This window comes from Notamacropus eugenii, chromosome 1 (genome assembly GCF_028372415.1).
Source record: "Notamacropus eugenii isolate mMacEug1 chromosome 1, mMacEug1.pri_v2, whole genome shotgun sequence".
NCBI lineage: Eukaryota > Metazoa > Chordata > Mammalia > Diprotodontia > Macropodidae > Notamacropus > Notamacropus eugenii.
Genome location: NC_092872.1, coordinates 384,938,275 through 384,963,246, shown reverse-complemented (window position 1 = coordinate 384,963,246; position 24,972 = coordinate 384,938,275). Strand labels below are relative to the sequence as shown.

General features: G+C 36.2%; 1 protein-coding gene and 1 pseudogene across 2 annotated transcripts in view; one reads left to right on the top strand and one right to left on the bottom strand.

Annotated features, from left to right (window-relative positions):
* SGCD (sarcoglycan delta) overlaps window positions 1-24,972 on the bottom strand; it is a 1,338,077-nt gene that overhangs the window by 797,336 nt on the left and 515,769 nt on the right. The window lies entirely within an intron of this gene.
* On the top strand, window positions 1,484-2,190 carry LOC140526027 (uncharacterized; annotated as a pseudogene).

Here is a 24,972-nt window from a genome sequence, read left to right as displayed (position 1 = left end):
GGTAGGGGGGAATGGCATGAAGTGGCTGATGAGAGGAGGATAGCAGGAATCTCTTTGCCAGTGCTGAGGTGAGATTCTCTTGCTTTGCCCTGGTTGGATATGGGTTGCAGTCCTGGGTGGTGGTTCAACATCAAAGAGTAGTGCTGGTATAGTGGAGATTGTGGCAGCAGTGGAGAAGGAAACCTCCTCACAGTTCCAAGGCAGAAGAGAGTGCTTGAGGTCACTCACAGATCAAAGCACAGATCAGAAGAAGAGTAAACACTTCTCCTTTGATTATACAACCTTGGAAGAGCTGAAAATTTGCAGGACCACAGAAGTATTTCTGAAAACAACTGCGCAAAACCCCTGAAGCCTAGGGCAGTACACCACCACCACCACCCTCTGGAAGCAGAGAAGTACCTTGACAAAGAGATCAAAAGTCAAGTAATTAGCTGGGAAAATGAGCAAACAGCACAAAAAAAAATCAGATTATAGAATCTTACTTTGGTGAAAAGAAGATGAAAACATACAATGAGAAGACAAGCAAGTCAAAACTCCTTCATCCAAAGCCTCCAAGGAAAACAAGAATTGATCTCAGTCCATGGAAAAGCTCAAAAGGGATTTTGAAAATCAAGTAAGAAAAGTAGAGGAAAAATTAGGAAGAGAAATGACAGTGATGCAAGAAAATTGTGAAAAACGAGTCAACTGCTTGCTAAAGGGGATCCAAAAATATTACAAAGAAAAATAAACCTTAACAATAGACTACCCTAAATGGCAAACCAGGTCCAAAAAACCAATGAGGAGAGCAGTGCCATAAAAAACAGAACTGGCCAAATGGAAAAGGAGGTCCAAAAGCTCACTGAAGAAAATAATTCCTTAAAAATGAGAATCAAGTAGTACACAGTCAAATGGAGGAGAGAATAAACAAAATAAGTATGTACCAACAAGATACACACAGGAGGGACAAGAATTGGCTAAAAGAGAAAAGATATTAGAATTAAAAGAGGTTGGGAAAGGCTTTCTATAGAAAAGAAGATTTTAGTTGGAACTTGTAGAAAGCCAGGGAAGCCAGTAGGCAGAGTTGAAGAGGCAGCACCTTTCAGACACAGAGGATAGACAGAGAAAATGTGTAAGTAAGGTATAAGAAAAATAGAAAGGTGGGGTTAGATTAGGTTAAGACACACTTTGAATACCAATTTTTTTTTTAATTTGATCCTGGGGGTGATATAGAGTCATTGGAGTTAACAAGTGGTGGTGGTAGGGGTGAGTGGTGGGGTGATATGGTCAGATTTGGGCTTTAAGAAAATCATTTTGGGCAGTAGCAGCGGCGGCATTGTTCCAATAGGCTCCCCTCACTCCAGTCTCTACTCTCAAGCCCGGGAGAGACATCGTGCCACCCAGCCTCCGCCGAGCGGACCTTAGGCTCCCCGAGGCTCTCTTGGTGACATCCGGGCTCCCCGTACACTAAGGGGGAGGAAAAGAGAACAAATCTAGAACTCCAAAGATGGGAGGCAAGCTCAGCAAGAAGAAGAAGGGGTACAATGTAAACAATGAGAAAGCCAAGGATAAAGATAAGAAGGCTGAAGGAGCTGGTGCAGAGGAAGAAGATACTCCCAAGGAGAATGATGAGACCCAGACAGTGGCAGAGACCACAGGCGTGAAGGAGAGCGACAAAGAGGAGAAGACCAATAAAGATTCCCAGGTCACTGCTAACAAGACTGAAGATAAGGAAGCGGAGAAGGACGCAGCGGCTGGCAAAGAAGAGGCTCCAAAATCAGAGCCTGAGAAACCCAAGGCTGTCCCTGATGGAAAGGTGGAGTCGGAAAGGAAAGGATACTGAACTGGAGCAGGCTCCTGCCTCTGCCCCAGTGGCCAGTAGTGATGCTTCCAAAGCTTTAGTGCCTAGCACTGAGGCAAAGGTCTCCCAGTCTTCAGAAGCCACAGCAACTGGTAAGGTAGATGACAAGAGCAAAGAGGAAGGGGAAGCCAAAAAGACTGAGGCTCCTGTCACCCAAGAAACGAAAAGTGAAGCGGCTCCAGCTTCAGACTCAAAACCTAGCGAAGCTGTGTCTTCTTCCAAGGAGACCCCAACAGCAGCAGAAGCCCCTAGCTCTACACCTAAGGCCCAGGAACCTGCAGCCCCAGCAGAAGAGGTTAAACCTTTGGAGGCTCCGGCCGAATTTGAATCAAACCATAGCAGTGAAAGAGTAACATGGACAGCCTATTGGAAAAAATAATAATAATAATGAAAAAATAATAATCACTTAAAAACAACCTGTGTTTGTCTGTCTGTCTGTCTGTCTGTCTGTCTCTCTCTCTCTCTCTTTTTTGCTCAGCTATACTAACTTGTTTTAAACCTGAAATAATGATATGTATTGCCCCCCAAAAAGGATATCCCATCAAGGGAGGGAGGGAGGGGGTGGGGGAGAGAATCCAAATAATGTTTTTGTGGGGAAATATCTAATATACCTTCAGTCAACTTTACAAATAAGTCCTGAATTTTAAGGATGGATGTCTGAAAGTACAATACATCTTTTGTACCTGAATTGCTGTTAGATGCACTCCACTGATATATCAAAATATCTTTTCTTCTGTAATGGGGTTTGGGAGTGATGTGTTTGATTCTGCCCACAGGGCCTGTGCCAAGGCAATCAGATCTTTACGAAAGCAGTATTTTTTGTGTGGTTTTTTTTTTTTTAAATTTACAGCCTTTCTTATTTTGATATTTTTTTAATGCCATGGATGAATGTCAACTTTCAGACAGTACCCACTTAACTGTCCACATTTTTTCTCAATGTCAATCCTCCATTCTTCCTCTCCAGATATTTTCGGGAGTAACAAACATTCTCATTCTACTTAACCTACCTAGATTTCTCATGACGAGTTAATGCATGTCTCTGGTTGGGTGCACCCTTAGTTCTGTTTATTGGTCAGTGGAAATGAAAAAAAAAATCTTCATTGTTGCAGTTCCAGTTTCTCTTCCATTCTGTGTCACAGATACCAACATACCACTCATTGGAAAATGAAAAAAAATTACACAAAAAACCAAGAAAAAAACAAAATGTACAATGGATGCATTGACATTTTATGTAATTGTATAAATGGTGCAACAGTAATAAAGTTAAGTAATTTTAAAAAATCATTCTGATGGATGAATGGAGGATAGATTGGAGTAGGGAGAGACTTAAGGCAGGCAGATCCACCAGCGTGTTATTGCAATAGTCCAGATGTGAGGTAATAAGAGCCTGCTCTGGAGTGCTGATAGTGTCAGAGGAGAAAAGGGAATATATCTTAGAGATGTAAAGATGTATAGACCAGAACAATCAGTATTCACTGGCAACAGATTGATTATGGGGGTGAGAAATAGTGAGAAATCAAAGATGACACCTACGTTACAAGCTTGAGGAACTGGGAGGATGGTATTGCCCTTGAAAATTAAAATCCTGCCCAAGACACCAGCAATCTGACCCCTGGCAAATCGCTCAACTTCTCCTCAATTTCTTCAAAAGAAAAATAAAGATAATAACCCTTATCTTAAAGGATTGTTGTGAGGATTGAGTAAAGCACTTTGCAAATGTTAAAGCCTTGTAAATGATAGTCACTATATCACCATCATCATCATTACTATTATTTTCAAGGACTACAGTATAATATGGGTCAACTTTTCAAGAAGCCTGTCAGAAAGGCTAATGAAAGCTTAGACAGCATTAACAGAGATACAGTGTCCGGAAGGAAGGCCATATTAATACCAACCCCATCCAAAACTATTGTGTATTATTGTTGGACACTAGGATTTTACAAAAACATTGAAATTTAGAGAACATCTAAAAGGGAGTGACCAAATAACCTTGGGTTCATGGCATACAAAAAGTAATAGAAGGAAATTAGTATATTTAACATAGAAAAAAAAAAGTATGCCAGAAATGGTATCTTTCTTTATTTGTGGGTTATTGTATTAAAGATCCCTTGGACTTGTTCTGCTTGGCCATAGAGAACAGAACTAAGACACAAAGACAGATTTAGATTCCACATTAGGAAGATTTGCCACTAGTAAAGCTAAGTGATTCAGTGGATAGAGTGCTGGGCCTGGAGTTAGGAAGACTCATCTTCCTGAGTTCAAATCTGGCCTGAGACATTTACTAGATATATGACTCTGGGCAAGTCACTTAACCCTCTTTGCCCATGTGCAAAATGAACAGGAGAAGGAAGTGGCAAACCACTACAGTATCTTTCCAAGGAAATTCCAGATGGGGTCAGGAGAGTCAGACTAGACTGAAAATGATGGAATAACAAAATTAGTGCTATCCTAAGGAGGAATTGACTTCACCCAAAAGTGCTGGTTGTTCTGTGACTAGAGGTCTTCAAGGAAAATCTGGGTAAATACCATTTGCAAAATATTTTTGAAAAGAATTCTTAGTCTGATATGTCGGAGTAGATGACCTATGAAGTCCTTTTCAAATCAATGATTATTTGAGACTGGCTGTTACATAATTAGTATGACTTTAAATATAACGTTTTTAATGCTCTATGTGTTCTTGATTTCAACTTACAAAAAAGGTCCTAAGGTTAATTATCATTTTGTGATAACATGTCATACACTGCATTTTAGTAACTTTCATCAAGAGGCATCCTGCGACTGTGGTGACCTCGAGAAGTACTAACACAGATGCTCTCTCTGATAGCTTCTTGGGAAGTTAGTTGAAAAGGCTATCCTATTTTCTAATCTAATGATTGCTACTAAACAACTCTTAAAATGACTTTTTTTTGAAAGGCACACAGCTAAAACTAACATATTAGTGGTAGATTGTCAGAGCCAAGATGGCAGAGTGCAAGCAAGCAACTCAGCTGAAGTATCCCAACATTCCCCTCCACACAACTTTAAAATAATTCTTCATACCAAATTTTGGACCACCAAAACCACAAAAGGCTAGAATGGACATTTTCCTGCCTAAGATACCTTAGGAGATTGGCAGGAGAGATCAATAAAATGGAGTGCAAGCAAACCTGAACATGGCAGCAGCACTAGGGGTAGGCCCTGAAGTATGCAGTGGCAGCAAGAGAAGCAGGAGCATCTTCAAGAGTTTTCAGCCCACAGACAATAAAGGGCTCAGACAAATAGTCAGAAAGGGACAATAGTAGATTCTTTGCTGGCACTGGGAGTAGCTGGTACTAATTGAAAACTCTGTTGCCCATTCACAGTTATATACTGCAGTTCCTGAAACACTTGTGGTCACAAATGAGTGGGGAGGCTTGGTCTTGGTTACAAGACAAAGAGGAATATCAATGCTTACAGTTTCAGGGAAGCAAGCGTGCTTTTTGGGTAAAAAATGGAGTGCACAAAAGAAAAGCCATGATGACACCTCTTCCCTCAGATCACACCATGAGGTGCCTGAAGCTTGAGATAATGCTTCCTCACCCACACATAAGCAGAACCCAACATTAACATAAAAAATAGTCAAGAAATAGGCTGGAAAAATGAGCAAACAACAAAAAAAGAACTTGGCCATAAAAAGTTACTGCAGTAACCAGGAAGACAAAAGATATAAACTTAGAAGATGACAATAATATGAAAACAGCTATAAGAAAAGCCCCAAAGAAAAATGCTAATAATACCCAAGTTCATCAAGGATTCATAGAAGAGTAGGAAAGAGAGAAGATTGGTAGAGGAAAATTTGGGGAAAGGAATGAGAGTAGTTCAATAAAATTATGAAAAGAAAATTAATAACATGGTAAAAAAAAGAAACAAAAAAACTGAAAAAAATAACACCTTAAAAACAGAATTGGCTAAATGGTAAAAGAGGCACAAAAATCTACTGAAGAAAAGATCTCTTTCAAAAAGAAGACTAGGCCAAACTGAAAAGGAGGGATAAAAATTCACTGAAGAAAATAATTTCTTAAAAATTAGAAGTGGGAAAGTAGAAATTAATGACTACATGAGAAACCAAGGAACAATAAAACCAAGTCAAAAGAACGAAAAAAAATTGAGTAAATATGAAATTTCACTGGGAAGAAAAAAACAACTGACCTATAAAATAGATCACAGAGATATAATTCAAGAATTACTGGGGTTGGAGGTGGGGTGGAGCCAAGATGGCAGAGTAAAAGCAAGGACTTCCTGAACTCTCCCCCAAAGTCCTCCAAGTACCTACAGAGACTGACTAAAGAAATTCCAGAGCTACATAACCCACAAAATGACAGAGAAACAAATCTCCATCTCAAGACAACATAGAAAATCAACAAGGTAGGGAGTGGAGCACAGTCTATTGTGGGCCACACCAGCATAGATAGGCCAGAGCAGGCCACAGGGGACTGAATCATTGGCAACTGTGGCAGTTTCCAGATTTCTCAACCCACAAACACCAAAAAAGTCAGGGGGAAAACTCTGTGGGACCTGGGTGAAAGAGAAAATTGCGGTCTGGCCATGTTAGGCCCTAGGTCAGTGGGAGTAGTGGCAGCAGCAGAAGCCAGAAGCAGGGGCGGCAGCAGCTGCAGAGGCTGCTTCCAGACCTCTTTTTGGCTGAGAATACAAGTAAACACCATAAAAGAACTCAGATTTAAAATCTTACTACAAAGTTAAGAAAGATCAGGTCATATAACCAGAGGACGACAGCAGAGTCAAAGCTCCTACATCAAAAGCCTCCAAGAGGAATATGAATTGGTTTGCAGGCCATGTAGGAGATCAAAAAGGATTCTGAAAATCAAGTAAAAGAAGTAGAGGAAAAATAGGGAAGAGAAACTAGAGTGATACAAGAAAATCATGAAAATAAAGTCAAGAGCTTGCTAAAGGAGACCCCCTCCCCCCCAAAAAATACTGAAGAAAATAGTACTTTAAACATAGACTAACCCAAATGGCAAAAGAAGTCCAAAAAAAACCAATGATAAGAATGCCTTAAAAAGCAGAACTGACCAAATGGAAAAGGAGGTCCAAAAGTTCGCAAAAGAAAATAATTCCTTCAAAATTAGAATGGAGCAAATGGAAGCTAATGACTTTATGAAAAATCAAGAGATTATAAAACAAAACCAAATGAATGAAAAAATAGAAGACAATGTGAAATATCTCATTGGAAAAACCACTGACCTGGAAAATAGTTCCAGGAGAGATAATTTTTATAAATTATTAGACTACCTGAAAGCCATGATCAAAAAAATAAAAAAGGAGCCTAGACATCATCTTTCAAGAAATTATCAAGGAAAATTGCCCTTATATTTTAGAACCAGAGGGTGAAATAGAAATGGAAAGAATCCACTGATCATCTCTGGAAAGAGACTAAAAGGAAATTCCTGGTAATATTTTTTCCATATTCCAGACTTCCCAGGTCAAGGAGAAAATATTGCAAGCAGCTAGAAAGAAACTATTTGAGTATTATGGAAATACACTCAATCAGGTTAACACATGACCTAGCAGCTTCTACATTAAGGGATAAAAGGACTTGGGACTTGGGACTTCCAGAGATCAGAGGACCTAGGATTAAACCAAGAATCACCTAACCAGCAAAACTGAGTATAATACTTCAGGGGAAAAAATGGACACTCAATGACACAGAGGTCTTTCAAGCATTCTTTATGAAAAGACCAGAGCTAAACAGAAAAATTTGACATCCAAATACAAGAATCAAGAGAAGTATGAAAAGGTAAAAAGGAAGGAGAAATAATAAGAGACTTATTAAAGTTGAATTGTTTACATGCCTACATAGAAAGATGATATTTGTAACTCATGAGACCTATCAAAGTATTAGGGTAGTTGTAGGAAATAGATACATAGATAGACAGACAGAAAGATGGATGGATGGACGGACAGATGGATGGATGGCACAGGGTGAGTTGAATATTAAAGAATGATATCTAAAAAACAAAATTAAGAGGTGAGACAGGAATATATTGGGAGGAGAATGTGTGTTCATCCTTCATTGCCAAAGAAGACAGTGGCATCAGAGGAATAATGACATGACTTGCACTTGACTTTGTTTTGAGTGAGGGAGGGCTGTGCAGGTCACCAGCCTCACTTCCCTTCCAGAGCCATCTGAATCCAGTGACTAGATATTCATCAGGATGACTGGAGATGCCCCAGTATGAGGTAATTGGGGTTAAGTGACTTGCCCAAGGTCACACAGGTAGTGAGTGTCAAGTGTCTAAGGTGAGATTTGAACTCAGGTCCTCCTGACTCCTGCACTGGTGCTCTATCCACTGCACCACCTAGCTGCCCCTATTGGTAGGAGAAAGGGAGAGACAGAATGGGGTAAATTATCTCACATAAAAGAGGCAAGAAAAAGGTTTCACCATGGAGGGGAACAGCATGGAGGTGAGAAAAAATGAGTGAACCTTACTCTCATGGGATTTGGCTTAAGGAGGGAATACCATGCACACTTAACTGAGCATCTTACTCTACAGGAAAATAGGGGGGAGTAGATAAAAGGGGATATGATAGAAGGGAGGGCAGATTAGGGGAGAAGGTAGTCAGAAGTAAACCCTTTAGGAAAGGGACAGAATCAAAGGAGATAATAGAATAAATGGGGGGGGGCAAGATAGGATCGAGTGAAATATAGTTAGTCTTTCAAAGCATGACTATTATGGAGGTGTTTTGCATAACTATACACGTATAACCTATATTGAATTTTTGCCTTCTCAATGGGTGTGGGTGGGGAGGAAAGAGGGGAGAGAATTTGAATCTCAAAGTTTTAAAAACAAATGTTAAAAAATATTTTTTACATGCAACTGAGAAGATATATGATCAATAGGGTATAGAAATTTATCTTGCCCTTCAAGAAAGTAAACGGGAAGAAAATAAGAGGGAGGGATGATAAAAGGGAAGGCAGACTTGAGAGGTGCATAAAAAGGTAAATATAATAGAGTAATCATAAGAGATTCAATAAAGTTAAATTGTTAATATACCTATATGGGAAGATGATACATATAACTCCTACAATTTTTTTTACTATTAGAGCAGTTAGAAGGAATCTAAATAGAGAGGGAACATTAATGTAGGTTGATTATGTTGGGATGATTAAAAAAAATGAAGAGGCAAGAAAGATGAACACACTGAGAGAAGGGGTAAGGGACAGGTAGAATGGGGAAAATCTTCTCACGTAAAAGAAGCATGTGAAGAAGAATTTTATAGTACTGGTTTGTGGCAAGCAATGCTTGAACCTTACTGTCATCAGAATTGGTCCAAAGAGGGAAGAATATGTATATATACACTCAGATGCATATTGAAATATATCTTACCCAATAAGGAAACAGGAGGAAAAGATGACAAGAGAGTTGGGGGTATTGGGGAAGATGATAAAAGGGAAGATGGATTAAGCAAGGTAGTGGTTAGAAACAAAACAGGAGAGAGAGAGGGAGAAAGAGAGAGAGAGAGAGAGAGAGAGAGAGAGAGAGAGAGAGAGAGAGAGAGAATAAACAGGAGAAAAAAATACAAAAATATATAATTTGTAATCCTAACTATGAATATGATTGGAATGAGTACATCCATAAAACAAAAGCAGATAGCAGAATGGATTAGAAGTTAACAACAATATGCTATTTGCAAGAGACATACTTGAAACAGAAAGATACACACAGAGTTCAGATAAAGGACTGGAGCAGAATTTATTATGTGTCAACTGATACTTAAAAAAAAGAAGAGGTTACCAGTGGTGATCCCAAAGAAAAATCAAAAATAAATATAATAAAAAGAGAGAATCAGAGAAACTATATTTTTTTTCTAAAAGGTACCATAGAATGAAGCAATATTAAAAAAAATTACAACAAATCTGTCATTTTCAAATATATACAGAATGGAATCAAATTTATAAAATTAAGAGCCATTCCCCCAGTGATGAATGGTCAAAGTATTTGAACATGTAGTTTTTCAGAAGAAATCAAAGTTATCTATAGTCACACGAAAAAATACTCAAAATGACTACTGATTAGAGAAATGCAAATCTAAGCATCTCTAAGGTGTCACCTCATAACTTTTAGAAATGAGAAATACTACAGGGGATGTAAGAAAATAGATACACTTATGCACTTTTGGTAGAGTTGTGATCTGGTCAAACTATTTTGGAGAACAATTTGGAACTATGCTCAAAGGGCTATAAAACTGTGCATACCCTTTGACCCAATGATACCACTCCTAGGTTTGTACCCCAAAGAGATCAAAGAAAAAGGTAAAAATAGTATACAGCACTTCTTTTTGTGGTGGCAAAGAACTGGAAATTGAGGGGGAGGCTCCTCAGTTGGGGAATGGCTAAATAAGTTGTGGTATATGATTGTGATAGAGTGATATTTTGCTGTAAGACATGACAAAGTGTGTTATTTAAGGAGGGGGGGACAAAACCTACATGAACTGATGCAAGGTGAAGTGGGAGATCATTGTGCACAGTAATAGCAATGTTATAATAATGATCAACTGTGAATGATTTGACTACTGCGATTAAGACAATTATCCAAGACAATTTCACAGGCCTTACAGTGAAATTCTATCATCCTCCAGTGAAAGAGCTGAAAAACTCTGAGAACAAACTGAAGCAAAATTGTCTTGATTTCTTCAGTGTGTGTGTGTGTGTGTGTGTGTGTGTGTGTGTGTGTGTGTGAGAGAGAGAGAGAGAGAGAGGGCTAATATGGATATCTAATGTTTTGCATGATTTCACATGTATAACTGACAACATTTTGCATGCCTTCTCAGTGGATGAGAGAGGAGTGGAAGAGATGGAGAGAATTTGGAAATCAATTCTAAGGGAATATTTAAATAAATAGTAAATATTCTTTTAAAAAGAAAATATCATATTTTGACTGCAATAAGCTGTGATTTTATCAATGTAGCTAGCTATTTCCTTAACTAATGTATATCACAACCTCCTCATGCCTGCTGTCATGCAATTCTTGTCCATTATCCCAGAAATCTTTTATAGAAAATCTCCCCAATTTACACAAGTCTATCTCCACATTCTTCTAGTATATCTATAATATCAGATTAGTACTCTGGTCGTCAAATTAAAAAATCAGGGAAAAATGGAATGAATGAATCACTGATTAAGATATTACTATGCACAGAGCACTGTGCTAAATACCAGGGATATTCATAGAAGAGTCAGACAGTTCCTGTTCTCAAGGAGCTCACATTCATATGAGGGATACAACACATATAGAAAATTTTAGCTACAAGTCAGATGGAAAAGTTCTCTGGTCCTTAAGGTGCAACAATCAACCAGATGCTAATGTTTCTTCATTAAGGTCATTACCGCTAATTACATTTTATCCTTTTTTGATGTTGAACCACTGGTAATATTGATTTTTTTTCAAAAAGTCCAGCATTCAGGATTATGGGACATCTACATGAAAATCTAAGGGGAGAAAGTAGTTAAGACTCGAGTTTCTAGGATAAAAAGTCACCATTTAACAAAAACTACTGGGAAAAATGGAAAATAGTATGACAGAAAGTAGGCATAGACCAACATCTCACATTGCATACCAAGATAAAGTCAAAATGGGTACATAATTTAGATATGAAGGCTGATATCAAATTAGGAGAGCAAAGAATAGTTTGCCTGACAGATTTATGGAGAACAGAAGATGTTATGACCAAACAAGAGATAGGGAACATTATGAAATGCAAAATGGATGATTTGATTACATTTAACTGGAAAGTTTTTGCACAAAGTCAATGAAATAAAAGTTAGAAGGGAAGCACAAATCTGGGAAATAACTTTTACAACCAGCATCTCTAATAAAGGCCTCATTTCTAATATTTGTATCTATCTATCTATCTATCTAGAGAACTGTGTCAAATTTATAAAAATACAAGTCATGGTGGGGGTGGGTAGTGCAGAGCTAAGGTGGCAGAGTAACAACACAGATTTGCTAGTGTTCTTCCTCCAAATCCAGACAAACCTGTAAAAAATGACGCTAAACAAATTCTGGAGCTGCAGCACCCACAGAATGACAGAGTGAAACAAATCTCCAGCCCAAGACAGCCCAGAAGGTCACTGGGAAGTATCTATCATGCTGCACTGGGAGCAGAGTGCAGTCCAGTGTGGGCCATACTGGCACAGTTGGGACTTGAGCAGGCCTTTGGTGACTGAATCTCGAGCACCTCTGGTGGTTTCCAGACTTCATGAACCCAAAACACTGAGGACGAATTGGAAAGTCAGTGGAAAAAAATCTGTGGGGCCTGTGTGAGAAAGTAGAGTGGTCGAGCTCTAGCCTTAGGGTGGTAGAGAGGGTGGAGGAGGCTATGGAGGAAAAGTCTGCAGCAGCAAATGTTTCTGGAGTTGTAAGTCCACTGATGGTGGGGGGATCAAGTGGCTGTCAGTGGACTCCCCCAGCCCCATTGGAAGCAGAGAACTACTTTGACAAAGAGCTCAGAAGTCAAGTATATACCTGGAAAAAAATGAACAAAATCAGAAAAAGAATCAGACTATAGAATCTTACTTTGTTGACAAGGAAAATCAAAGTATGCAAATAGAAGACAATAAAGTCAAAGTTCCTACATCCAAAGCCTCCAAGAAAAATATGAATTCATCTCAGTTCATGAAACTGATACTAATCAAGAGTTCAAAAAGGATTATAAAAATCAAGTAAGAGAAATAGAGCAAAAATTGGGAAGAGAAATGAGAGTGATGTTAGAAAATCTTAAAAAACAAGTCAACTGCTTGGTAAAGGAAACCCAAAAATGCTGAAGAAAATAACACTTTAAAGAATAGACTAACATAAATAGCAAAAGAGATACAAAAAGTTAATGAGGAAAAGAATGCCTTATACAGCAAAACTGGTCAGATGGAAAAGGAGATTCAAAAGCTCACTGAAGAAAAAAATTCCTTAAAGATTATAATGGAGCAATTAGAGGCTAATGACTTTATGAAAAATCAAGAAATTACAAAACAAAGCCAAAGGAATGAAAAAAACAGACAATGTGAAATATTTTTTTGGAAAAACAACTGACTTGGAAAATAGATCCAAAACAGAGAATTTAAAAATTATTGGACTACCAGAAAGCCATAATCAAAAAATGAGCTTAAACATCATCTTTCAAGAAATTATCAAGTAAAACTATCCAGATATTGTAGAACCAGAGAGTAAAATAGATGTTGAAAGAATCCACCAATAACCTCCTGAAAGAGATCCCAAAAACAAAACTTCTAGGAATATTGTAGTCAAATTCCAGAGCTCCCAGGTCAAGGAGAAAATATTGCAACCAGACAAAAAGAAACAATTTGAGTATCGTGGAAATACAATCAGGATAGCATAAGATCTAGCAGCTTTTACATGAAGGGATTGCAGGGTTTGGAATATGATATTCCAGAGGTCAAATGACCTAGGATTAAAACCAAGAATCACCTACCCAGAAAAACTGAGTATAGTACTTCAGGGGAAAAAAAGATATTCAGTGAAATAGAGGACTTTCAAACACTCTGGATGAAAAGACAAGACCTGAATAGAAACTTTGACTTTCAACACAAGAATCAAGAGAAGCATGAAAATGTAAACAGGAAAGAGAAATCATAAGGGACATACTAAAGTAGAACCGTTTACATTCCTACATGGAAAGATCATATTTTAACTCTTGAGACTTTCCTCAGTATTAGGGTAGTTGGAGGGATTATATACATGAAAACAGAGGGCACCAGGTAAGTTGAATAGGTAGAGATGATATACAAAAAAAATAAAATTAAGGGGCGAGAGAGGAATATATTGGGAGGAGAAAGAGAGAAATAGAATGGGGCAAATTATGTCACATTAAAGAGGCAAGAAAAAGTTTTTTCAATATAGGGGAAGAGGGGGGAGGTGAGAGAGAAAGAGTGAAGTTTACTCTCATCACATTTGGCTTAAGGAGGGAATAACATGCACACGCAATTTGGTATGAAAATCTATCTTTGATCCAGCAATACCACTAGTAAGTCTATATCTCAAACAGATCATACAAATGGGAAAAGAACCCACATACACAAAGAATATTTATTGTAGCCCTTTTTGCAGTGGCTAAGAATTGGAAATTGAGGAGATGCCCATTACTTTGGGAATGACTGAACAAGTTGTGGTATATGAATGTAATTGAATACTATTGTTCCACAAGAAATGTTGAGTTGGCAGACTTCAGAAAAACTTGGAAAGACTTGCACAAACTGATGCTGAGTAAAGTGAGCATAACCAGGAGAACACTGTACACAGTAGCTGCAACATTATGCAAAGAATAAATTCGATATACTTAGGTCTTCTCAGCAATGCAAGGATCTAAGACAATTCCAAAAAGACTCATGACAGAGAATGCTATCCACATCCAGAAAAAGAACTATGAAGTCTGAATGCAGATCAAAGCATAGTATATGCTTTTTTTCCTCTTCTTTCTCATAGACTCTTTCATTGGTTCCAATTCTTCTTTACAACATGACTAATGTGAAAATATGTTTAGTTTGAAACTATAAGTAGAGCCTATGTCAGATGGCACACCAATTTGGAAAGGGGAGGGCAGGGAGGGGAAGAAAATTTAGGACTCAAAATCTTGTTGAAGTGAATGTTGAAAATGAAAAAATAAACAAGCAAATTCTTAAAAAGAAGTGAAAACTATTAACAGTCATATGGAAGAATGCTTGAAATGATAATTAATAAGGAAAATTCAAATAAAAACTCTCTGAGGTTTCCCCTGACACCAGCAAAAAACAACAATAACAAAAACAAAATGGCACAGATGAAAAGGCTATGGAAAAATGATAAAAAAGAAAAGGTCCATACATGGAAAATTATCTGTAACATCATTTTTGTGTGTGTGAGTGTGAGTGTGTGTGTGTGTCTGTGTGTATGGTAGTAGTAGTAGTAGATGTTATAGTAGCAGTAGTAGTAGTAGTAGTAGTAGTAGCAAAGAAATGGAAATGAAATCTTAGTTGCCTATGGATTGGGGGAATGGCTAAACAAATTATGACACATGAATGTAATGGAATATCATTGTGCTATAAGAGACAACAAAAATAATTAATATAGAGAAACAGGGAATAACTTAAATGAACTGATGCCAAATGAAGTACAGTTAGAAAACAAAATAGACACAGTTACAACACAAATGGAAAGAAGAATTGTTATTGTTTAGTTATTTTCAGTTTTGTTTGACTCTTCACAACCCCTTTTGGCCCATTCTTGGCAAAGATACTATAGTGGTTTACATTTCCTTCTCTAGCTCATTTTACAGATAAGGAAACTGAGGCAAACAGTTCAGTGATTTGTCAGATCTTACTGCCTTGAAGAGGGGTCCTCATTCCAGGCCTATCACTCTATCCAGTCTGCTACCTATATGCCCAAAAAGAATAACCCAAAACAACTGAAGATGAATATTACAAAATTATAAAGCATGGGAACAGACCTGAAGACATGACATGAGAAGCCAACCCTCTCCCACCCCCAATTCCCACATATTGTCAGTTCTTAAAAATATATATATATATTCTCATTGGTTTGGAAGAATTTTTTTCTATTCTTCCATTTTTGCTTTTTATCTTAAAAATGCTTTGTCTGGAAGGGACAGAGACACATGAGGAAATTTTAGGCAACCTGAAAATTAAAAAAAATATATATCATTATGAATTCTAAAAAATAAAACAAAATGAATAGGAATTTTCTTGGATAACAATTGTACCAACAATTCCATAAAAAATACTAGTAAGCATTTGTATGAGTGAGATATTCAATCTACAGAAGGTATAATTGCTTATTTGTAATACAATATTCTTATTTTGTTTCTTTATAATACAAAATCACATGGTATTTTTTGGAGGTAAATAAAGCTTAAAATTCCAACATTTGTTACACATATAGATTCACAGACCCATTATATTAATGTTATGCTCCCCTTCTCTTTGGGGATTTCAGGCCCCAGTTAAAAACTGCTACCCTAGACACTCAACAGTAAGTAGATTTTTTAAAATTTAAGCTTTATTTTTTAAGACCATTGTTGCCACTTTTCCTTCACCCACAGTACTTAAAATTTTATATGGGGTGACCAATAAATAATATTCTTTATTTTAAAAAGGACCTTTCTGAACTTGGAAGTCAATTATCTTTGCTGTTTTCAAGGATAGCATGGATTACTGAAATTGTCAATTATGATTTTAGCCAATAGTTGTGTTATTTTAATCTCTCCTACCTTCTTACTGTTATTGGAATCTGTATGGAAGGAAGGATTAATGGGCTCATCAATCTTATATCACCAAGAAGATGAAAATATCTATAGACAAAAAGCATTAAAAAAATAGAGGTGAGCCAAGATGGAGGAGAGAAGCCAGGAAGTAGCCTGAGCTGTTCCTGGTTTCCCTCAGAAATAATGTTAAATCAAACTTCTAGACAGATTTTGGAGCAACAGAATACACAAAAAGACAGAGTGAAACAATTTTCCAGACCAAGAGAACTTAGAAGTATTTCAGGAAAGGTGTTTCACTTGGGCAAAAGGGAAGCAGAGCCCAGTACAGGTAATGGTTGAGCAAGCCAGTGGGAGGTTCTTAGCCACAGCACAAATCAGTAACTGAGGCCCTGCAGTCCTGGCTCAGCAGGCCAGTGGCACAGAAGGCAATCCATGAGGCCTCCAGGCCCAGAGTAGCCCAGAACTTCAGAACAACAAGTATAACTAGACCAGGCCAGCCCAGCTCTGTGGGCAAGCCCCATATACATGAGGCCCTGGAGCAGAAAGTCAGTCACCAGGCTCCTGGACCCTAGCACAAGAAGCTTGGGATCACTGTGGCCCAGAAGTGGAGGTCAACTTTTTTAAATGAACAAAAAACAGAAAAGAACCCTGACCAAATAAAGTTACTATGGCTATAGGGAAGATCAAAACACAAATTCAGAAGAGGACAATAATGTCAGACCTCAACTTGAAATCCAAAGGGGAATATGAATTGTTCTCAAGGCCTAAAAGCCTTCTTGGAAGAGCCCAAAAATAGATCTTAAAAATCAAATAAGAGAGCGAGGGAAAATAGAAAAAAAAATAAGAGAGGTAGGAAAGTTGGGAAAAGAAATGAGAGGTATGCAAGAGAGAGTCAACAGCTTGGAAAAAGGAACAAAAATTGACTGAAGAAAACAATTGCCTTAAAAAATAAAAGTGGTCATGGACTCATCATGGAAAATGCTGACCATATCCAGAGAAACAACTAAGGGGTCTGAATGCAGATCAAAGTATACTATTTTTAGTTTTGGTTTTTTTCTTTCTTATGTTTTTTCCTTTTGTTCTGAGTTTTTTTTTATGCCATGACTAAATTGAAAATGTGTTTAACATGATTATACATGTATGCACTGTATCAGATTGTTGCTATCTTGGGGAGACAGGAGGGAAGAAATGAGAGAGAAAAAAATTGGAACTCAAAATCTTACAAAGAAGAATGTTAAAAACTACCTTTATGTGTAATTGGAAAAAAAATAAAATACTATAAGTAAAAAAAAAAGAATAAAATTGACCAAATGGAAAAAAAAATCCACTGAAGAAAATAACTCCTTCAAAAGTAAAATTGGCCAAATGGAAAAGGAGACACAAAAGCTAACTGAAGAAAATAATTTCTAAAAATTAATATTGGGCAAGTGGAAGCTAAGGATTCTATGAGAGATCAAGAATCAATCAAATAAAATCACAAAAATGAAAAAAAGAAGAAAAAGTAAAATACCCTATTGGAAAAGCAACTGACCCAAAAAAACAGATTGAGGAGAGATAATTTCAGAATTATTGGTCTGCCTGAAAGCCATGATCAAAAAAATGACATGGACAGGATCTTTCAAAAAAATTTTCAAGGAAAACTTCCCTGATATCCTTGAACCAGAGGGCAAAATACTCATTGAAAGAATCCACTGATCACCTCCTTAAAGGAATCCCAAAATAAAAACTCCAAGAACATTGTAGCCAAAATTCCAGTGTTATCAGGTCAAGGAGGAAATCCTATAAACAGCCAGAAAGAAACAATTCAAATATCACACAGCCACACTCAGGGTTACACAAGACTTAGCAGCTTCTATGTTAAAGGATTAGAAGGCTTGAAATATGATATTCTGGAGGTCAAAGAAGTTTGGATTGCAACCAAGAATCAACTATCCAGAAAAAATGAGCATAATCTTTTGGGAGAATAGACGTACAGTCAATGGAATAGGGGACTTTCAAACTTTTCTGATGAAAAGAACAGACCTGAACATAAAATTTGATCTTCAAATATAAGACTCAAGAGAAGCCTAAAAAAGGTTAAGAGGAAATAAAAAAAGATTTTATTGAATAAGATTAAACTGTTCATTTCTCTAAACGGGAAGATGATACTTATAACTCTTGAGAACTATTTCTCTCTTATGGCACTTAGAAGGGGTACACATGTACAGTGAGTATGGGTATGAGTTGAATTTGATGTGATCAAAAAATAAATAAAAGGTGGGGAAAAAAAGAATTAAGAAGTGTAAAAGGGTAGAGGCAGAATGGAATAAATTATGTCACATTAAGAGGTGCAAGAAACCTATTATAGTAGAGGGAAATAATTGAGGGAGATAAGCATTGTTTGATCATTACTCTCATTGGATTTGCCTCCAAGGGAATAACATACATACTTAGTGGGTATAGAAATTTATTTTAACCTATAAAGACGTAGGAGGGGAAAGGGGAAAGAAAAAGGGAGGGGGCTGATAGAACCGAGGGTAGATTGGGGGAGGCAATAGAAGCAAAACACTTGTGAGAAGGGACAGGATTAAAGGAGAGAGAAAAGTGGAAACAGGGGGAAAATAGGATAGAGGGAAATATAGTGTTAGTAATCCTACCTGAATATAAATGGGATGAACTGTCCCATAAAACAGAAATGGATAGCAGAGCGGATTAAAAAGCAGAATCCTATAATGTGTTGTTCACAGGAAACACATTTGAGGTGGAGAGATCCACACAAATTAAAGGTAAAAAGCTGGAGCAGAATATATTATGCTTCAACTGAAGTAAAAAAAAAAAAAAAAAAAAAAGCAGGGGTACTATCCTGATCTCAGACAAAACACAAGCAAAAATAGATAGCAGAGCTAAGGAAGTAAACTACATCTTGCTGAAAGATACTATAGACAATTAAGTAATATCAATACCATGCATATATGCACCAAGTGGTATAACATCCAGATTCTTAGAGAAGTTAAGTGAGTTACAGGAAGAAATAGATAGCAAAACTATATTCATGGGTGACTTCAACCACCCCTCTCAGAACCAGATAAATCTAACCACATGACAAGAAAGATGCTATGGAGGTGAATAGAATTTTAGAAAAGTTAGATATGATAGATTTCTGGAGAAAACTGAATGGCGGCAAAAAGGAATATACCCTTTCCTCAGTGGTACATGGAACCTACACTAAAACTGCCCATGTATTATGGCATAAAACTTTATAATCAAATGCAAATGGGTAGAAATATTTAATGAATCAGATCATGATGCAATAAAAACCATATGCAATAAAGGACATGGAAACAAAAATTAAAAATTGGAAATTAAATAATCTAATCCCAAAGAATGAGTGGGTCAAAGAACAAATAATAGAAACAATGTATAATTTCATCAGGGAGAAAGACAATAATAAGATACCACACCAAAACTATCAGATACAGCCAAAGCAGTACGTAGGGGAAATTTTATATATCTCAATTTTTTAATGAGTAAAACAGAGAATTGGGAATGAGCCAAAAAAAAGCTAGAAAAGGAGCAAATTTAAAATTCCCACTTAAAAGCCAAATTAGAAATACTGAAAATCATAGGAAATTAATAAAATTGAAAACAAGAAACTGAACTAATAAGTAAAACTAAGAGCTGATTTTATGAGAAAAAATTTTCAAAAAGATAAACTTTTGGCTAATTTAAGTTTTAAAAAAAGAAAGAAGAAAACCAAATTACCAGTATCAAAAATAAAAAGGGTGAATTCACCACCAATGAAGAGGATAGAAAAGCAATAATTGGGAGTTATTTTGCCCATCTTTATGCCAATAAATCTGACAGTGAAAGGGATGAATACTTACAAAAATATAAATTACCTAGTTTAACAGAAGAGGAAATGGTATACTTAACCCCAGTTCAGAAAAAGAAATTGAAGAAGCCATCAATAAACTTCCCCCCAAAATTCCAGGGTCAAATGGCTTTACAAGTGAATTCCACTAAACATTTAAAGAACAATTAATTCTAATACTATATAAAATATCTGGAAAAATAGTCAAAGAAGAAGTCCTACCAAATTCTTTTTAGGATACAAATATAGTGCTGATACCTAAACATATAAGAGCTAAAACAGGAAAGAAGAATTATAGATCAATATCCCTAATGAATATAGAAGAAAAATGCATAAAATGTTAGCAAAGTGATTACAGAAATTTATCACCATCATAATATACTAGGACCAGATGGAATTTCTATCAGGAATGCAGAGTCAGTTCAATATTAGGAAAACTATGAGCATAATTGACCAGATCAATAACTAAAATAACAGAAATCATCTGATTATTTCGATAGATGCAGAAAAAACTTTTGACAAAATATAGCTCTCACTCTATTTAAAAACACTAAAGAACATAGGAATAAATGGAGCTTTCTTTAAAATGATAAGTAGTGTCTATCTAAAACCATCAGCAAGCATTATCTCTCATGGGGATAAGCTCCCAATAAGAACAGGATTGAAACAAGAATGTGCATTATCACCACTATTATTCAATATTGTTCTAGTAATATTAGCTTTAGCAAAAAAAGAAGAAAAATCGAAGAAATTAGAATAGGAAATGAGGAAATAAGACTATCACTCTTTGCAGATAATATGATATTATACTCAGAGAATCCTGGGGAATTAACAAAAGAAAACCACTTGAAATAAACAACTTTAGCAAAGGTCCAGGATACAAAATAAACCCATAGAAATCATCAGCATTTCTGTATACTCCCAACAAACTCCATCAGGGACAGATAGAAAGAGAAATACAATTTAAAATAACTATGGACAATATAAAATATTTGGGAGTCTTCCCGCCAAGACAAACCCAGGAACAAAATGAACACAACTCCAAAATACTTTTCACACAAATAAAGTCAGATCCAAACAACTGGAAAAAAATCAATTGCTCATGGTTAGGCAGAGCTAAAAAATGAAAATTCTACTTAAATTAATTTATTTATTCAGTTTCATAACAATCAAACTACCAAAGATTACTTTGTAGAACTAGAAAAAATAATAACAAAATTCATCTGGTACAATAAAGGGTCAAGAATATCATGGAATTAATAAAAAAAATTGCCAAGTAATGTCACCTAGCCATACCAGAGGTAAAACTATATTGCAAAGTGGCAATCATCAAAACTATTTGGTACTGGCTAAGAAATAGGTTAGTGAATCAGTAGAATTGATTAGGTATGTAAGACATACTAGTAAATTATTATAGTAATCTATTGTTTGATAAAACAAAAGGCTAAAGCTTCTGGGATAAGAACTTATTATACGACAAAAAACTCCTAGAAAAACTGGAAAATAATATGGCAGAAATCAGTCATAGACCACCCTCTCACATCCTACACCAAGATAAAGCCAAAATGAGTACACAATTTAGATATAAAGTATGATACCAAAAGAAAATTAGGAGAGCAAGACATAGTTTCCTGTCAGATCTATGGAGAAGGGAAGAATTTATGACCAACCAAAACAAGGAGAACATTATGAAATGCAAGTGCATCTTTTTGATTATATTAAATTTAAAAAAAAAAGTTTTTCCACAAACAAAACCAATGTGACCAAGATTAGAAAGGAAACAGAAAGCTGGGAAAACAGTTTTACAGCTAGTGTTTCTGAAAAAAAATGTCATTTCTAAAATATTTGGATAACTTAACCAAATTTATAAGAATATCCCAATTGATAGGAGATCAAAAGATATGAACAGGCAGTTTTCAGGTGCAGAAATTAAAGCTCTCTATAGACATATAAAAATGTTCTAAATCAATATTGATTAGAGAAATGTAAATTAAAACATTTCTGAGGTACCACCTCGCATCTATCAGATTGGCTAATACTACAGAAAAGAAAAATGATAAATGTTGGAGAAGATGTGGGAAAATTAGAATACCAATGCATTGTTATTGTAGTCGTGAACTGATTCAACCATTCTAGAGAGCAATTTGGAACTGTGTCCAAAAGGTTATAAAACCATGCATATCCTTTGACCCAGCAATAACACTACTGTGTCTGTATCCCCAAGAGATCATAAAAAAAGGAAAAGGACCCACGTGTACAAAAATATTTACAGCAGCTCTTTTTGTGGTGGTCAAGAATTGGAAATTGAGGAGATGGATACCCATTAATTGGGGAATGGGTGAACAAGTTGTAGTATATGAATGTAATGAAATACTAGTGTTTCATAAAAAATGATGAGAAGGCAGACTGCAGAAAAACCTTGAAAAAACTTACATGAAGTGATGCTGGGTGAAATGAGAAGAACCAGAACAACAATGTATACAGTACAGCCAAACTGTGTAATGATCAGCTATGAAAGACTTATCTCTTAGCCATACAATGATCCAAGATAATCTCAAAGGAATCATGCTGTCTACATCTGGAGAAAGAAATATGGAGTCTAGAAAACAGACTGAAGCATGTTACTTTCATTTTTTTGTTTTTTCTTTTCTTTCCATTTGTTTTGATTCTTCTTTCACAACATCACTAATGTGGAAACATGACTAATGTAATTGTACATGCATAACATATCAGATTAATTGCTCTCTGGGCTTGGAGGGAGGAAGAAAAATTTGGCACTCAAAATATTATAAAAGTGAATGCTGAAAAGTATATACATGTATACGTATACATACACACACACAGACACACGCTTAAATGAAGAATATTCTTTATCAGCTTCCTGGAACACATTATTGGCTGATGAAAATGACAATAGTTTTCAAGGTGATCAGTAACTGTAGACAACAGACAGTATAGTGGCAAAGGTGTGGAACTAAAAATCATCTTTCTCCACAGTCTTAAGAAATATGTTAGGAAACCTGACTCAGACGATCTATAAGCAATATTAACATATAATATATTAGGGAGATGGTGCTAATTTTCCAAGTTTTCCATGGTAATAACTCATTTTTAGGATATAATTGCACAGACCTTTTTATATATTTCCTGCTTCCACAATGGGGAAATATGTATTCTGAGTAATTTTTAAGGTGATTTCTGAGATGGTTAATGGAGAAAATAAAACGCTATCAATGGAAAGGGACCAGACCAGTTGTTTTTTTCACTGGAAAATTGACCACTCAGTGAGGAAACTCCCTCCTCTGATGCAGATTACCTCCCTTGCAATTTACAGTCTTAGAGAACCACCTGAGATACTTGAAAGGTAAATGATTTGTCAAAAGTCACATATCCAGTGTGTATCAGAGGAAGAATTTAAATGCAGAGTTTTCTAATTCCAAGACCAAGTATCTATTCATTACAATATAATATATTTTTACAATACCTATACCATTAAGAAAAGCAATATTGAAAGGAAGCATGGAGTGGTACTTAGAGAATCAAGTTTGGAGTCAGTATATATATGACTCCATTTCAAGCCACTGACACCCCATGCCTTTGTGACTGTTGGCCAATCACTTAAAATTCAATGGCCCAAGAAACTTTTAGACTATAAATTACAGAGGTGATGCCACTCTGCATTGGTGAGGGGATTTCAACGCAAGAAGTCCCAATACTAATAAAGTAGAATGTCCAGACTGGTAAAAACAAAAAAATTAAGAATGAATGAATAAACAAATAAAAAGCAGATTTGTGTTTGGCTATACGCACCTATAACCTTGTTGAAGGGTTCAATATTTTTATTCATTATCAGAAATGTAAAGAGAACCATAAAAAGTGATTATAGAAAGGTTATATGTTTCTATTATTTTTTGTTTATTTGTACTGTTTATCTATAGAGCACAAAGTTTAACCTAACCAAAGAGGCACAGGACAGCTAAGTGGTGCAGTGTGCAGAGTACTGAGCCTGGTGTCAAAAACATTCATCTCACTGAGTTCAAATGTGACCTCAGATATTCTTTACCTGTATGACCCTGGGCAAGTCACTTAACCCTGTTTCCCTCAGTTTCTCATCTATAAAATGAGCTGGAAAAGAATACAACAAACCAATTCATTATCTTCATCAAGAAAATTCCAGATGGGGTCACAAAGAGACAAAACTGAACTGAATGAACCATAATAACACCATCACCATAAGAGGCATAATAGTGAAATGGAAAGAATTGAATTTAAAGTCTTAAAATCTGGATCTGAATTCCAGGAGTGGCACTTACCCATATGACTATGGTATTTCTTTCTTAATTAGCAGAACCTCCCCAGCTACGAAATAAGGATCCATATGCTTGTAGATTTAACACTGGAGAGGACCTTAAGAGTCCATCTAGTCCAATTCCCTCATTTTAGAGAACAGTAAGGGAATAATGTTGCATTGCTTGACATACGGGGTGTCATGAGCATCATATATTTAAACTTAGAAGGAATCTTTAGGGTCAATTGTCTGCCTCATTGTCAAATGCAGAAACAGAAACCTTGAATACTGAAATGACTAGCCTACAATTGTACAAGTAGTAAAGGATACGAATGAGATTTGAACCTATGTCCTCTAGCCAAAGTCCCAAACTCAAAATCCATGGCTCTTTTCCAGTGTGCCAACAATATGAATTAAAATTCTTCAAAAGTAAAAATTTCTTTATGAATATAATAATGATGACACATGGTTTTTGTATGTTATTCATGCCCAGGTCCTTCAGAAAGTATTGTTTTAAAATAATATTTCAGTCAAAATCCACAGGCCCATTTGTTGGGTCATCACTATGCCCTTGTTAGACAGTAACTGATTAACACTAATCATTGTTTTTGAAATTTATTCTTAATCCTACCATTAGTTTTCTGGTAAATCAAATAGTTTAACTTCCTGAAACTTGACACCTCCTATTCATAAATGATCCAAGTCTGTGTCTAATATTAAGGTCTATGGAGTTATGGATACTGTCCAAAC